This window comes from Diabrotica undecimpunctata, chromosome 5 (assembly GCF_040954645.1).
Source record: "Diabrotica undecimpunctata isolate CICGRU chromosome 5, icDiaUnde3, whole genome shotgun sequence".
NCBI lineage: Eukaryota > Metazoa > Arthropoda > Insecta > Coleoptera > Chrysomelidae > Diabrotica > Diabrotica undecimpunctata.
Window position 1 is genome coordinate 81011572 of NC_092807.1, and position 17578 is coordinate 81029149.

General features: G+C 31.9%; 1 protein-coding gene across 3 annotated transcripts in view; it reads left to right on the forward strand.

Moving 5' to 3' along the window:
• Positions 1 to 17578, forward strand: part of klu (zinc finger protein klumpfuss) — a 319177-nt gene that overhangs the window by 46926 nt on the left and 254673 nt on the right. The window contains exon 3 of one of the 3 annotated variants that reach the window (XM_072532132.1): positions 1754 to 1901. The exons of the other annotated variants lie outside the window; for them this stretch is intronic. The gene's annotated coding sequence lies outside the window, so the exon portion shown is untranslated. The remainder of the gene's footprint in view (positions 1 to 1753; positions 1902 to 17578) is intronic. 3 annotated transcript variants of the gene reach the window in all.

The following is a 17578-nucleotide window of genomic DNA, read 5'->3' on the forward strand; positions in this document are numbered from 1 at the left end:
TTACGCACGCGAACTACCTCTACACCCCATCAACCAAACATCTAAACAACAAGCTTGCAGGAGAAACACTCAAGACCCAATTCGAAAACACTATGCCGGGTCCAGATCAAGCAGATAAAACGAAAACACAATTCTGAAAAAAAAAAACACAATAAACCGGCGACAAAGTTTGTCGTCAAAAGACAAAACAAAATTGAGACAAACTGTCCACACCAGAACAACAAAATATAAAAACAAAATTCAGTTGGTGACGTTGTTGTTGTGATTAGTGTTGGTTAACCATGTGGCGTTTTAATCAAGAAAAAAATGAAACTGAAGATTTTTTGCTAGCCGCAAGTTGTTTTTTTGCTCTCATCATCATCCCAGGTTGCTAAAAGAAAACCCAAACGTTTTTGGATTAGACCAAGCCTAAAAATGCGAAAAAGTTGTTCGATAGACAAAGACTAAGTGGTGAAATTCGATCAAGCTTAAAAATTTTTTTAAGAGTGTCCACCGAAGATTTTGAGAATCTGATCTGCCTTGTTGGTCCTGCAGTTGCAAAAAAACATACTTACTTTAGAAATGCTATAAGTGTAACAGAAAGGTTAGCAATCACTTTAAGATTTTTAGCAACAGGTGATTCCTACCACAGCCTAATGTATCTTTCAAAAGTATCAAAGCAATCAATATCTGTAATAATACCTGAAGTATATAAAACTCTAATTAACAGTCTTAGTGGTTTTGTACAGGTACGTTTAACTTTTTTCATTACTATTTTTCTGTTAATATCCTATAAAATAAACTCCATATTTATTGATTAAATGTTTAATACAAAAGAAATTGACGATAGGTACATACTACATACAAAATAATGACGAGTCTAATTGTTTTTTCATTCAAAAAGTTTATCATCAGTTTCGTTCGTTTTCTTGATCTGAATACTGAGAAAGCTCTGTGTCAATACTAGGTGGATGTGAAAATAAAGGTTGTGTGTTGGTGTTTGGTGGATGTAAGTAAGAATTTTGTGGGTCAGCGCTGGGTGGATTTGAGTATGAACGTGTGTCAATGCTGGGAGGATTTGAGTACAAATGTTGTGAGTTTGAGTTGGATGGAGTTGAGTGAAAATTTGTGTTGAGACTAAGTGGATTTGAGCACAAAGAACCAGAAAATCATGTGGGAAACCGAATAAATTCTTCCATTTGGCGTTGTACCTGGAATAGTGGTGGCTTCTTGGGTTCACTATACTTGCCCATTTCAGCGTCATATAATAGATTGTGAATTAGATGTTCTACTGTGGACTGGGCATAGGGTGTGAGTAGACTCCTCAATTTTTGAGCTACCAATTCACCTATTATATCAAATTTATCAGGTTTATTGTGTGATTTTTGTAGTCGATCCTTCTGTAATGATGTGACTATGTTGTACATTTCTTCATTCCTACGCTCCATATTTTGTAATATATCCTTCTGTTTATAAGCTTTGTTTATTGTAGTCAATTCAGAAGTTTTCTTATTGTCCTTTACTTTCCCTTTTTCCTTTCCGTTATAGAAGACGTATTAAGTTCATCAGTAGTCACCTCAGTATGTTCTTCCATATTCTGCATTGTTTCAATATCGATTGTCTGTTGTCTCTCGCTAGGGATAGTGTCAGTGTCATCGGGTTCACTTTCATATACTGAAGACTGTGAAGAGTCAGATTCCTGAAAAAAAAAACATCAAAGTAAATTTTCTATGCAAATTCAATTGAAACTTTGCAATTTTATTTTTATTTTCAGATACCCACAAATGAAGCCGAATGGAAAAGGATTAGTGATGATTATGAAAAGATTTGGAATTTTCCTCACTGCCTTGGTGCCATGGATGGCAAGGATGTAGTAATCGAAGCACCCATGCATAGTAGTAGTGAATTTTATAATTATAAAGGTAAATTTAGCATTGTATTATTTGCAATTTTAAATGCAAACTATAACTTCCTTTATGCAAGTGTGGGCTATCAGGGACGTATTTTATACGGAGGTGTATTTAAGAGTACATCTTTTCATAAATTGATGGAGGATTCTGCGTTAAATCGCCCACAAAATTGTAGGCTACCTGATAGGCAATTACCTGTACCCTATATTCTTGTAGCGGATTATGTCTTTCCCTTGACAACTGCTATAATGAAGCCATATAGTGGGCATCAAGAAAAACACTCAAAAAATCGAGTGTTTAATTACCGGTTATGTAGAGCACGTAGGGTGGTTGAAAATGTTTTTGGGATACTTGCAGCTGTTTTTCGCGTACTTCGTAAACCGATGTTATTACAACCAGAGAAGGCCGAAAAAATAGTATTAACATGCGTTTTGCTTCATAATTACTTAGGAAAAAATTCAAAAATCACAAGTAATTACAATCCTCCAGGAACATTTGATAAGGAAGATTTGGAAACAGGAACAATAGAACCAGGTTCTTGGAGAAGATATCCCCAACCGAGTGATTCGTTTTTAGCTCTTACGAATATTCCACGAAAAGCATCTATGGAGGCAAGGGCCATCAGAGATGAGTATGCTGAGTATTTTATGACAAACCAAGGTCAAGTACCATGGCAATTACAATACTGTTAACTTGTATAATACTTAAACTATAATATACACTATTAAAATATTGACATGATATGTGGGAGCACCGTGTATAATTGAATGATTAAAAAATACCTAGTTTTTGAATTTGATAAACTTTGATAAATTTGATAAAAATAATAAATATTAATTAACTTACGTGTGTTTCTCCTGAACATCCAACTTGCAAGATCTGTCGAGGCTTATTTTTGTCTCGCAAAAAACTTAACAATTCATAACCAAACCATTTTGAACTGAAAAGTTTCCCTGCCCCAGATTTTTTAAGTTTCTTGCAGTTTCGTCTTTCTCTAGCATACTGGTTGTTAACATTCTTTATTTTCTTCTCAACATCACTTAGTGGCACATTTAGCGATAAAGAAATTTCCTTGGATGCATCGGCTTTCTTGTAGCGATTTTTATAATCTTTATTTTTAGGGTCCATACTATCGGATGCTCCCTGTAAAGTTCTATTAACTTGCATGTACTTTGTGTATTCCACTTCTTGTCCCCCGATATGTTTAGAAAAATACACTAGTATTTATTTAATCACTACACAACAGAAAAATACACTTAATTTTGATAAAAATTGTACATTCTATTTCTCCTACTGCTTAACTCGTTTTGGCACGCACACACGTCCACACTGCGCCGACAACTTGTCGTCAAATACACAGACAAAATACAGACCTTTTAATCTTTACCGACCTGAGACGGGACTTGAAAAAGTTTTCAGCAAACAAAACAAAATTGTTCATAAATGTCTCAACAAATGTTTTCGATTTGTCGCCACTTTGTCGCGAAACATGAATGTTTTTGTTTTGTCTGCTTGGTCTGGACCCGGTCCTTCGCCTATAATAAAACACCTAAGTACCTTGGAATGACGCTTGACAGAACTCTATATTTCAAGGAACATCTGTCAAAAACAGCGGCAAAACTTAAATCTAGAAACAACATGATCCAGAAGCTGTGCGGCACAACAATACTGCTCTGCATCCTGGATTAACAGCCCACATATACAGAAAGTAGATGCCCAATTGAACAATACAATGAGAATGATGGTGTTATCAAATCCACCCCTGCGCAATGGCTCCCAGTACTGAGCCACATTCCACTACCCAAACTACGTCGCATACCCTCCCTCACTAGTAAGTACAGAAAGATAATTAGTAACGAGATCCTGCCAATCCATCAACATATAGATGCTGCTAACGGTAACCGTCTACGCTCCTGACGACCGCCAATAAAAACAGCACAGACTGCTGTGGAAAATGAGTTCAACTTAACGACCACTTGGACTCGAGAATGGATGGAACAACAAAATGACAGCTTACCCTGCATCACACAAAAACCACCAAGTTTTGACTTACCACGCAACACATGGACTATGCTGAACCGTAGATAAATAATAAACTTGAAAGCGACAACATTTTTAAATGGAGAATGAAAAGACCTTTCAAACGATATATCACAAGCCTATACTTCCTATTTTAAAAATTGGGGGTTGTACCTGTCATTCTAAGGGGGTTGAAGGTAGGGGTTGCATTTTCACGTTAAAGAATGTCTAGTTATAATTTAAATTTGACGTGTTTCGGGATTTTTTATAAATATGTACAGTAACCTAAATAATGAATTTATTCCATTTGGCTTTTACACACTGTATGTAAATTTAAATGTAAATGTGTCATGTGCCAAACGATAAATCAAATTTCGTGCAGTCGATATTTTCCGAGTAAAGGGAAAAAATAGTGAAATGGGAGCGGGTGCAGAGAAGGGAAGTCGTAGGTTCGTTCTTAATTATGGCTTGCTGCTGATAATGTCACCGTCTAGGGATCGTTAATACTAATTTCAGCAAAAAAATTAAAAAAAAAACTCAAAATTGTGTAAAATATAATTCTCCCAATTTTTGTTTAGGTACATTCAAGTGGTACAGTTAAAATAAACGAGATAATTCGAAAATTATGCTTCTCTCCCCCGCTTTTTTATTATTTTCCCCCCTAACTCGGAAAATATCGATCGCACGAAAAAATAGAAAATGTAGGAGATCGCACGAAAAAATAGAAAATTTGCTACAATTTTTGGTCGTCACCATTTTTGTCGAAGAGTTAAAAATGTCGGAGATTTTGAGCAAAAATGGTTCTCCTTTTTCATTTTAAAATTCAAGATGGCGGCGAACGCAAAAGGCAATGGTTGGATTTAGTCGCGATTTTAAATTAACACTACTATTGACCATGGTTAAACATTAGAATAATATAATTTGGGGTAGCTCGTCATGTGAGGTTAGGCATTATTTTCGTCTAACTCGACTGGACTACTTTATGTTTATATTGATTTTATTTCACCATGTTGAACGATTTGGCTCTGAGGTTAAATTGATGTAGGTCGTTCTCGTTTTTGGCAACATAATACAAGATTTTTTAATCTTCTTATCTACCTTCCTATATCCTCTTTTTGAATAATGTTGAAGAGCACCATGCTCAGTGAGTCAACCTGTCGAATGCTTGACGAAATTACTTTAAGCTTGAATTTGACTCTCTTTATATATGTTTTCCACAGTTTTAATTAGATTAAATGGAAATTGTTTATCATACAGTAAATGCATGATGTCTTTTAGTTGGATACGGTCAAATACTTTGACTGGGTCCATGAAACATAAAGGCGTACGTATATAAACATATAAATATATTTTATAAATTTTTCTTAGGACACAAATAGCATCTATGCAAGATCTGCCTGATCGAAATTCTTGTTATTCGTCCTCTATGAATATAAGCCCATTAATTTTGTTTTTTATAGCCTTTGTCGTACGTTCAAATGTTATGTTTGTGCGTTACGTTGTTTGTTATGTACGTTTTTATAAGAAGCTGTTTATCTAAGTATAGTCGTGCCTCTATACTGATATGGTATAGTAATGTTTTTAGAGTATTTTCTGAATTGTGTTATTTGTTGTATTAGATACTGTCCACGAGATTTTAGCAATTCATTTGGGATTCCGTCCTATCTGGAGCTTTTCCTCTTCTTTAATTTCTGAAGAGCTGATTATATGCCCTGCGGTTCGATTCCGATGTTCTTATTTATTATTATTTCTAAGGTGTTCAAGAATTCCTCCATGTCTTCCATTTTATACAGTACAGTGAGCTAATCGATCCCTTCTTCTTTAAGAATTTAATTAGTGTCAACTAATTCATTAACTTCTTTGTAATTTTATCTACCTCCCAATATGTTTCTGTACTCCATAGAAGTCTTTTTCCATGCTTTTGACAAGGGTTTCCGAGTATTGGTTTTCCGGTCTTCATCGTACTGTTCTGAAGTTATCGCTGCTTGGTATGTAGGAAAAATGTTTTATGTTTTTTTTCTTTTCTTTACATCTTTGTTAAACTTTTGGACAGAAACATAGGGTTTTCCTTACTGTTTTCTTGCTGTTGCTATGCACTGATTTCCTGTCAAGAGCTTCAGACGCCGTATCTTTATTGTTTCTCTATAGTTTTACCCAACTGAAATCAATTCCGCTTTCCTTTGTTATTGGCATTGTTTAATTTTTTTTCCTTTAATCCCTTCTCATAAAGTTTTTTTTATTGTGGTCTCCATAGTTCCAGTACCTACATTAATTTTTTCTTCTTCACCTGTTCAACTAATTATAAGTATATTGGCAAATAGTTTTAGTTTCTTATTAAAAATATGACTTTCAAAGATATTACAACGCGAATTGTTGCGATCGTTATCGAAAACTAATAAGAATGTATTGGGCAAGACAGGAATCCACATCATTTATTTTTTATTACACCCAGATATTTTCCACGCGCTGTCCTTATATGAACTCGATTAAAATATTAAATCCACAAAATTATAGTAATGTGAAGCTTTCTAAAATTAAATAATTCCAATAATTATATAGCGTATCCGTCAAACAGTAGTAACTAACTACTGTTTATTACCTTTTTGGATTATTTTAAAACTTTAATTAAATGGTGTCGCAACCGAAGAGTCCGCTTTAAAAGGCCGAATTGTGAAATATTAGTACTTCGGCTATTCGATTAAAATCTCACTATGGTTATCTACGATGTAGGTACTAAGGAAAGGAATTTAGAGAGATTAATCAGCTTTTACTATATTTGGTTCCAATGCGGCTTACGGACGCTGGATGTCGTAATTTGTCACCAAATCACTGAAAGACGTGATGTTTGGGAGATTTACAATGAAGAGTTTGACAGCGGATTCATTTTTAATTAACTCATAAACCAATTGAATGTTCTAAAATATACATGAAAAATTGCACTTAAATATCCAAAAGATATTTAAGAATTAAAAAGAAACAATCGGAGAGGTTTTCTTTAAATTAGGCGTGGTATTGACGGCGATCAATTTTTCCAAATAGACTGAGGAACGATTGATGTAGAAAATTGCAGTAGAAGAAATGTTTATCTACTAAAAATTCATAATTAAATTTATAATTTTTAATATTTATAATCTCTATTACAAAAAATATGTATTTTAAAATAATTTAATAGTTAAACAATTAATGTCATTAACTCAAGAAAATTTAGTAATCAAGTTAATTTGATTTTCTAATTTTTTTAGTTACGTATGGTGCAGGTGTCCAATAAAACTATACATTAAGTACCATCATGCTCTTCCTCAGTTTACCTGTGCCTTTTCGGCGATAATTAACCTTCCAGTGGGCGCGCTGTCGTAAATTTTACGAAAAAATCACGTAATCGTACCCCCCACTTAATAACACACAGTCAAGCGCGTTGACGTTCTAGCTTTGCGAATTGTGAGGTTCCGTACGTTCCTAAACTAACAACATGTCGGGTATATGCACAGGTATGGTATTTGATATGCACAAAATTCCGCATGAGCCGTTTCATGTAAGTATATTAATAATGTCCTTGTAACTTTTTTTCTCATTTACTAATACTATTTCTGTCGAATTAACATTACTTTTTTGTGTCAGATATGTTGTATTATAGCTCGTTGGCTGCTTACGCAAAGTCGATTGGACAAAATCGCTGAAGAGGTATTTAATAAGTCAGAGCAAGATATTTTCCATCTAGTGATAGCAAGTATTCAGTAGAAGAAAACGAGTAGCAATTTAAAAATAGTACTACCGAACAAGAAAACACTTTAGAATAGTCCGGAGAAGAGGAGGAAGCAATGGATGAACTTTTCGTTAAAAAAAAATTAATAAAAAAATGGCGTAAGACAAGATAACTTATTTCCGCGAAAATTAGGGCAATAGACAAAGTCACAATACCTACTAGCCTAACTCTTCATGCACTTGGAATAAACATTAACTAGGTGGGATTTTCCAAATTATCGACCTTTCATTCTATGATCGGCGGTGCCTTGAAGTACAGAAATATGTTTATCGATCAACATCTGAGAGTTCATTAATATTCTCGAGATCAGGACAGTAAAAACATCGAAAGGCCCGAATTTACGGCATACTTAGGCGTACTATATTTGATGGGAATAAATAAAATTTTATTACGCCAATGTAAAATAGAATTTTGCTGGTGATGGCACCGGAATTGAAACAGCAAAAGCTGTCATAAGTTACAAAAGACTAATGGCAAAAATACGAGAACCGAAAGAAATAAAGTTGAAAAACTGGCAGCAATACGTGACTTCTTTCAAGCATTCATCAATAATGGCCAGTTATCACATAATTTGGGCGAATATACTATAATCGATGAAATGCTGATAATGAAGAAGATAAGATTTTCAGCTTCAATGAAGTGTTGCCGTTGTCAGTCGTTTATGTACATTATTTTCAAAGAAGCGTCAAATTTACGACAAGCGCCCGCTGGAAAGTTAAAGAAACCAATGGTTCATTAGTAAACACACCTCCAGACTACATGCCTGTATATTATTACTACCTTTTTTTACATAACTATTCTACTACGAGTGTGGTGTATATGCATATATATATATATATATATATATATATATATATATATATATATATATATATATATATATATATATATATATACGCGAAATACGTATAAGCGGATACACAGATGCACTGTACGTGAAATCAAATCTTAACTGTCTTTTTCCTTTTATTCCAATATACTCTGTACGAGTACTAGAAACCAAACTCGCTAAGGATTTTTGCTGAGTTGAGCAAGAGTTGAGATTTTTATCAATGTCTGTTTTGCCTTGCAATTCTTAGAAGGCAAAGATTAAAGCAAAAATCTGAATTTGGTTTCGAAAATTAATTTACGGATTTTAATAAAAGAGGACATTCAGGACTGAAAGAACCATAGAGGGATCATGTTAATGTCGCATGCAATGAAAATTTAGAAGAGAACTGTAGAGCAAAGTTTAAGGAGAGATCCATCGATAAGAGTTTGAATTTATGCCAGGAAGGAAGACAGCGGATGCTTTGCTTGCATTAAGACAGTTGATAGAGAAATACAGCGAGAAGAAAAGAGAGCTACAAGATGAAATTAGGTTTGACATAATGCTAGATTTTATTTTAGAGATTGTCAAACTAGACGAGCTTTCGAGGACGAACCGAATCGTAACGAGACCGTTACAACGTTCATACATATTTATATTTTACTTTCTTATTAGAATGTTAGCGTGGTGGGTACTTTATCAATAAAGTAAATCAGTTCCTTCTAACAAATGAAAAATCTTTTGTCTCTTATATTTTTTATCTATGAATCCTGTATCAACACAGATCTAAAAATATCTATAGCTTTGCGATAGTTGAACAGTTCGATTATTTGGGAGTAACGCTAACAAATAGAAACGAAAAAACTCAAGAAATCAAAAAAAGGATGGCTAAATATAGTAAAAGTGCTGACAGTCTAAATAAGAATTCTGAGGTCAAAGGAAATATCTAGTGAAGCACAAAGAAGAATATACACAACGGTTATCCGATCAACGGTACTTTATGCCAGCGAGACATGGAAAATCATAGAATTGAAGCTGGATAGATGTGAGCGAAAGATACTCGGAAGAATATGGAGTTATAAAAGATGGGGATATCTGGAAAAGAAAAGCAAATAATGAAATAATGCAAACATATAAACAACAAAAAATTTCAAACATTGCGAAAGTTTAAAGACCACAAACACGAAAAGAGGACGACCACGAACAAAATGGATGGAATCGGTAAAAAAAGACTTCGGATTCTTAGGAGTACAAAACTAAAAAAACAGCACGATAGGAAGAAAATAAAGAAAACCATTGAAGTCTTGGGCCGCTACAGCTTTATATATATATATATATATATATATATAGACACAAGAATAAACAAGATGGCAGCAATATGTATGAAAACATTAACAGGCAAATAAAAGCAAAAATAAGAATAGCAAAAAATGAATGGCTTAAGCAACAATGTATCGATCTAGAATATTTACAACGACAGCGCGACGACCGTAATTTACATAAAAAGCTTAAGGAGACTGCTGGAATATACAGAAAACGAAGACCAACCACCATAGTTAATCAGGATAACCAGATAGTGCTGGGTGAAAAGGAAAAAATTGATATATGGGAAAATTATATCCAGGAGCTCTTCCATGACGAAAGACCCATGAGTGAAGTTTATACAGACGACCAGCTGACTGGCCCTTCAATCACCAAAGAGGAGATAGAAAAGGCAATATTCAATTCAAAAAACAATAAGGCACCTGGACCAGATGAAATCCCGTCAGAAATACTCAAATTACTGGATGAAAGGGGAATTTCAGCACTACACAAAATATTTAACTTAATTTATGAAACTGGCTGCTATCCTCAACAGTGGTTACGCTCTACCTTTATTCCCCTGCCCAAGAAAGCCAATGCAAAAAGATGTGAGGATCACAGACTCATTAGCCTGATGAGTCACACTTTAAAGATATCAGAAGAAGGATGTGTTCCTATGCTTTTTAGATTACCAAAAAGCGTTTGATCGTGTCCAACACCACAAGTTAATGCAGATCCTCAAGAAAGTTGATATAGACCAAAAAGACATAAGATGCATTGAAAACTTGTACTGGCATCAAACGGCACAGTTAAAAATAGACAATTCTATATCCAAACCCATACATATAAGAAGGGGCGTTCGACAGGGATGTGTGCTTTCCCCTCTTTTATTTAACATTTATTCGGAAGCCATATTTCAAGAGTCTCTGGAGGATGCAAAGATGGGAATCAAAATGAATGGAGTACTGATCAACAACATACGATATGCTGATGATGGTGTCTTAATTTGTGACAACATAGTCGATCTTCAACAACTTGTCACTATAATCGGAGAATACAGTAAGCGAATGGGATTAGAGATTAATACCAAAAAAACCAAATTTATGATCATCTCCAGAAACTTGGATGCACTTGAAAACTCCACCATAACACTGAATACTAAGTCCATTGAAAGAGTGAGTAAATTTAAATACCTGGGATCGTGGCTTTTTGAAGACTGGGCATCGGACAGGGAAGTAAAATGTCGCATTGAGCAAGCTCGACAAGCTTTCGTAAAATTCAAGAAGGTACTGACTTGTTCAGAGTTCGATCTTCAACTGAGACTAAGGTTTACTAAGTGCTACGTGTGGTCAGTGCTGCTATATGGCGTAGAGGGCTGGACACTCAAAACGAGGGATATAAACAGATTAGAAGCTTTCGAAATGTGGCTCTATCGCCGTATCCTAAAAATACCATGGACAGCGAAAATCACAAATATAGATGTCCTTAAAAGAATAAACCAAGAACGCCAACTTTTCGAAACCATCAAGAAAAGGAAAACGGCGTATCTAAGTCACATCATGCGAAATGAAAAATACCAGTTCCTCCAACTTATAGTCGAGGGTAAAATTGAAGGCAAGAGAGGAATGGGACGCAAGAAAATGTCCTGGCTCCGAAACATAAGGCAATGGACAGGGATTAACGACATACAATCTCTGATACATATTGCAAGAAATAGAGAATTAATGGAAAATGTGATCGCTAACATCCATTAGTGGATTTGCATCTAAAGAAGAAGAAGATATATATATATATATATATATATATATATATATATATATATATATATATATATATATATATATATATATATATAATATATATTACAATGGCCAAACAAACCATTTTTTATCGACAGATTCTCATGTTTTGCTTTCAGTTTCACAAAATAATACTAACGTCTATAGTATATAAAAATAAGATAAACTTTTAACAATAAACAACTAAGCAGAATGTTACATAAACACAAGTCTATATTTAAGAAAAAATTGATTTAAGAACGATGTGACCTATATTTTAAATATAGGATAAGTGTACAATGGGTCTTATAAGTGGTAATTAGATAATACAAAATCTCCATTATTATTGGACAATATTGACAGCACCGAAAAACACCGTTAAATGATGCCATCTTTGAAATTAAATCAATTGTATCAGTTCCCCGAAATATATCCCCCAATTCTAGGTTATTCATTTGAGTTGTATAATTCGGAATGCTAAAATCACCAAATACGTGATAACTCTTTCTTGAACGTACTTCGACAGCCTCGTCATCGTCTCTAGACAGAACATTTCACTTTTAATAATGACTTTTGGAAGTACGTAAACATTACTTAGCACTTCACTGTTTCCTCCATCTAAAACTAAAAATAAAACTGTTTACTAAAAAGTGTTTTATAAACTACAATTAGAATGTTCCTGGATTGTACTGTTATTCACGGAACGATTTGTTTCTGTACGTGAAATAGATATCAAAACTTAATTCAGTTATTAAAACTGTTGGTTTTTAGTTACCAAATCGTACTTTATGTTCTTGAAAATTTGTGTGTTTTTATTTTGTGCACTAATGTGGTATTTTTACCTTTTGTGATCCCAAAGTTTAGAAGTTTTTGAACAACGAAGTACAACGAAATGGATGTTTCTATATTTTAAACTGATAGTACAAGACATTATAAAACATTTATTAAATATTTTCTTACTCGACAATTGTTCTTCACCAAGAAAAAGTTTATTATTAACCGAATAAGTCACACAAACTCAAAAGATCCGACTGAATGTGTTCACAATTTCTTGCTGTTTTTCAGTTCATCAATGAATTATCGCTTTTACTAGAGCGACTGATCGTCGATCACAATAAATCGTTGTTTTGTGTTTAACTATTTTAGTTGTCAGTCTACCTCTACACTTTACGGTTAATTAAACATCAACTGCTAATTACTGAAGTCAAACGCAACATATTAATGTAGAGCACCTGATCTATGGAAGACTCTGTTCGAGATTAATGAGACTGTCTGTAAGTCGGACCATTCTCTTTATCACGTTTTGTTAATAGCAAAAGTAAAAATATTGTGACGATAGCTTAATGTTATAAAATTAAACAGATTACTTAATAGCAAAAAAAAGAATTTAATACAAAACCAGATTAAAAAAATCAAATTGCCGATAAATCAAACATCCTCAAGTATACAAGTTTCTTTATTTTGGAAAAAACCAAGTTAAATATTAAAGTAAAATTTCAAGAAATTTCAGTTAAATGAGATTAAAATCAATAAATGACAAAAAAACCAATCTGCAAGTAGCATCTATACCTATCATCAGAGTACCCATACAAAAATTATCAGACAAAATATTCGCTCCGTGCGTGACCATGGTAGGGGTACCTTGAAACGATGCCAGCGTGCGTAGCGGCGAAATATGACAAAATTGGAATCTTCTTACGCATAAATTTTATTAAAAAGGTGTGCAAATACATGTTGCGTATTTAATTGTGCTAACAATAGCAAAAATAGTAAGTGTAGTTTTTATAGGTTCCCAAAGATTACATATAAATTAGAGAAAAGAAAAAGATGGATCCGTGCTAATAATATGAAAAAGTAAATATCACATAACCTCATTTTTATGCAATTGAAATAGGAAATATTTAAATAATTTACCTTAAATGATATTTTATAAGGCTTCAAGCTAACTGCAGAGTGCCTGATGACTTTAGCTTTTATATCATAACTTTTACTATTACTGTTTTTAATTATATGCTCTTTCACGTAAAAAACTTGATTTGCCAGTACTAGATTTTTCCCTTTCTTTTCCGTTTGGGGTTACAAAGATATATTATGATGAATTTTGAGAAACCCAGTTTTTAATACTACATTTATTTTGTACATAAACTGAAAAAATATAATTAAAAAGTTAATTATTAATAATTGTCAATTTCGCCTGTATTTAACCATGTCAAACATATGTCATATGTTTAACCTGAAAATTGGTAGGTCCAAAACTGTCAGATGAAGGTGGTAGGTGTCGCGTCAGTCACGCACAGAGCGAATACTACAACTGGTTTATAAGAACTAAGTACAGAGTTAAAACTAAAAAGGGAAATAATAAAATTTACAATTTAAAAAAGACCAAATTTAAATATATTCTAATTGAGAAGAAGTCATCATCTAACCTGTTCACATACACGTTTTTTTTCAGTTTGTTGTAATATGTTTACTACAATACGGCATTTTTTTTTGGTCTGTAGAATTGATTTTTCTAGGATAGCATTAGGCTGAATACCCGTCAGATAATTTATTATTGACAAATTAATTGTATAAATAATTGTATCTCATTAACTATTGGTGGTATTTAATTTAACCAAAATGGATATTGTTCTTTTTGAAAAATGAACAAAATGACGTTTAGTAAACTTTGACGGGATTATTAGAACTGGACTTTTTGTAATTTTTGAACAAATTTTGTAAAAAACAAAAATAGGCACTGCATGAGGCTTTTCCAAGTATAACTCAGCTTTCGTACTTTTGAAAATCTCCTCATTTTAAAGTTAATTGTTTCATCTTTAAAATAAGCTTTGTAAGATTAATTTATCGCTATTATTATAAAAGCTAAAATTATTAAACATAAAAATTTTACTAAAAAGTTGCAAAGAGATTTAAACAAAATTAAGTTATAAACTTTGAAAATCTGGCGAATGGAGGTTATAGAAAAACTCAAAATAAATAATTTAAGATTTGGTAAATATTTCTATGTTAATCTTTGACCAGGATGTGGAATTTTTAATAAGGCGCTGCGAGGCGGACGGTCAGCTTGCAGCCAATGAGGTGCGCGTAAACCGAGTCCGTTAATCAATTCCCAATATCTCGGCAAAAAATTAACATTGAACTATTTACTAAAACTTAAAATGTTTGTCTTGTATGGTTCTACAGCTTCCATTCCCCAAAGTGCCATCGTTTATGTTTAAAACTCTTATAAACAAATTCATTCACCACTTTTTAACGAAAATTTTAACTATAAACTGCTATAACTTTTTTATTTATAATGATAAAGTAATACGAATCTCTCAATCTACATGGAATTTACGTATGCATTGGTTTTTATTCGCTGTGAGCTGACCGTGCACCTCAAAGAGCGTTATTAAAAATTCCATACAATTGTCAAAAATTAACATAAAAAGATTTGCTAAAGCTTAAAATGTTTGTTTTGAGTTGTTAATTTTATTTGAATTTCTTATATATAAGACATTAGTTCGCAACTTTTTAGGAAAATTTTGAATGTTAAAATATCTTTAATTATTTAGAAAATAAATTCATTTAAACAATTAAATAGTTAATAGCTAACTATCTGACGGGTTTTCAGCATGGTACCCTCGAAAAATCGAATCTAAGCACCATAAAACATTAAAAACGTAAAGATACCGAGGAGACATAAAAGTGTATACTCAACCCCTTCCTTGGCTCCTAGAGTAATTAAGAAATCCACAATATTGAAATCTGCAATAAAATTTCCATTTCCGCGTAGTATATTTATATTTAAATATCTCAGATTTATTTATTATTTTCTTAAAAACGCAAAACTTTATTTTAGTATCAGTACAAAAGTAAACTTTATAGGGGACGGAAATGTGTTTTCTGTTTGAGCAATAAGAAAATCGTAAAGTAAAGTTAGGGATTAGACCCAGAAACATTATATAAAATTATGCTCTCTTGTCATTTTTTTTTAATTCAAGCTAGCACTTTTTAAAGAAAAACGCAATGGAACGACTAGCAAATGTCCCTTACCAGTCCAGTAGGCGTACGGTAAGATAATAAATACGTCCATAGAAAAAATTATATCCACCTACACTAAATTTATACACTTAAGTGCAAGGAAGGTCATTAGAATGCTAAACATTAGTATGCTTTTTCCATAAACGTTTATGTGTGATGTTTGCTTAGGTGTTTGGTATTTATTATTCTACTTCGGCCAAAGAGATTCTTGTTTGGTTAGAGTTCAGAGAGATTGCATACCGGACAGAAGGGACAAATATTAAGAGGAATAGGCAATTAGCCAATATTGACAAAGCTTGGATACAGTCTAACCGGAGCTTTATTGGTTTTGGGTTTTCTCTTATTAAAATATATTTATTAAAAAAACTGGTATATACACAACCTTTATCTATTAAATAATTAAATAATACTTATACTGGATAAAAATTTGTTTAGTTTTTTTACACTCAACACTCAAACTTTTACTAAATATATAACTTACAATAGTGGCTTTAGTATCCATACATCATTTTTATTATTACATTATAAGTAAACCTTAGTTTACTTAATGCGAAAGACTTAGCGTATTTTTTTATTATATTCATTTATAGTATCGGCAATCGGTCTGTAGGAAATAAAAAGCTATTTGTTCTATGCCTCAATATTTCGTCACGATTTTGTGACTTCTTCAGGAGAAAACTGTAAATTTATTAAAATAATTATTATATGTAAAGAAAGTGAATATTTCAATACTTACAACTATAATAGATTAAAAATTTAAATTTGGTTAACATATCTAAGTAAATGACATTTTTGTTTGATTTTAATTTATTTAGGAGCTATGGTAACCGCAATATTTTATAGAGTGAATTCTTATTGTACAGTTTTTAGTAAATAAGTTATATTTTTTTATCTTTTATTTTCATACATATGAAAATAAAAGATTGCATTTCATTTCAATTCGAATTCCACTATTGTTCTATACGTGTTTCGAGTTATTCAACTTCTCATTAGGAACATTTATGGAAGTTCGTATAGGTATATATATATATATATATATATATATATATATATATATATATATATATATATATATAGATATATATATATTATATATAATATATATATATATATATATATATTATATATATTATATATATATATATATATATATCTTATATACATATATATATATATATATATTATATACATATATATATATATACTTATATATATATATATATATATATATATATATATATATATATATATATATAAGTAAAAGTAAAATGTAATGGCATGTCTCGCAAAAGAGAAAACCAAAAAAGTATATCGATGGAAGGCAACCGTATATACGTATTTCTGACTATTGGTCGTCTTCAGTACGGTGCAGCCAAGTTAGAAAAGAAGCATGTTAGCATCCTTTTCCATTTTCTATATATATATATATATATATATATATATATATATATATATATATATATATATATATATGTATATATATATATATGTATATATATATATATATATATGTATATATATATATATATATATGTATATATATATATATATATATAATCTAATGCCACAAATTGGTTGCATTGCTCCTGTGGTGATCCTTTCTCAAGTTAACATGCTCATTTTCTAACTTGGCTGCACCGTACCGAAGACGACCAATAGTCAGAAATATGTATATACGGTTGCCTTCCATCCATATGTATATTATATATATACATATATATATATATATATATATATATATATATATATATATATATATATATATATATATATATATATATATATATATTCTTTTTTTTTTCTTGGTAAGGGCTTTAGTGACTAGGTGAGTATTAATATATATTGATATTTTGGGTTTTGTAGTCAAATACTGGCCTTTAAGTAAAACTCTTTAAGGTTTGTTAAGCTTTTGAGTTTATTTAACTCTTTCTCAAAACATACTAAAAATTAAAACAAAAAACTACAATAGACAATGAAGTTGTTGTATCTTAGCTTA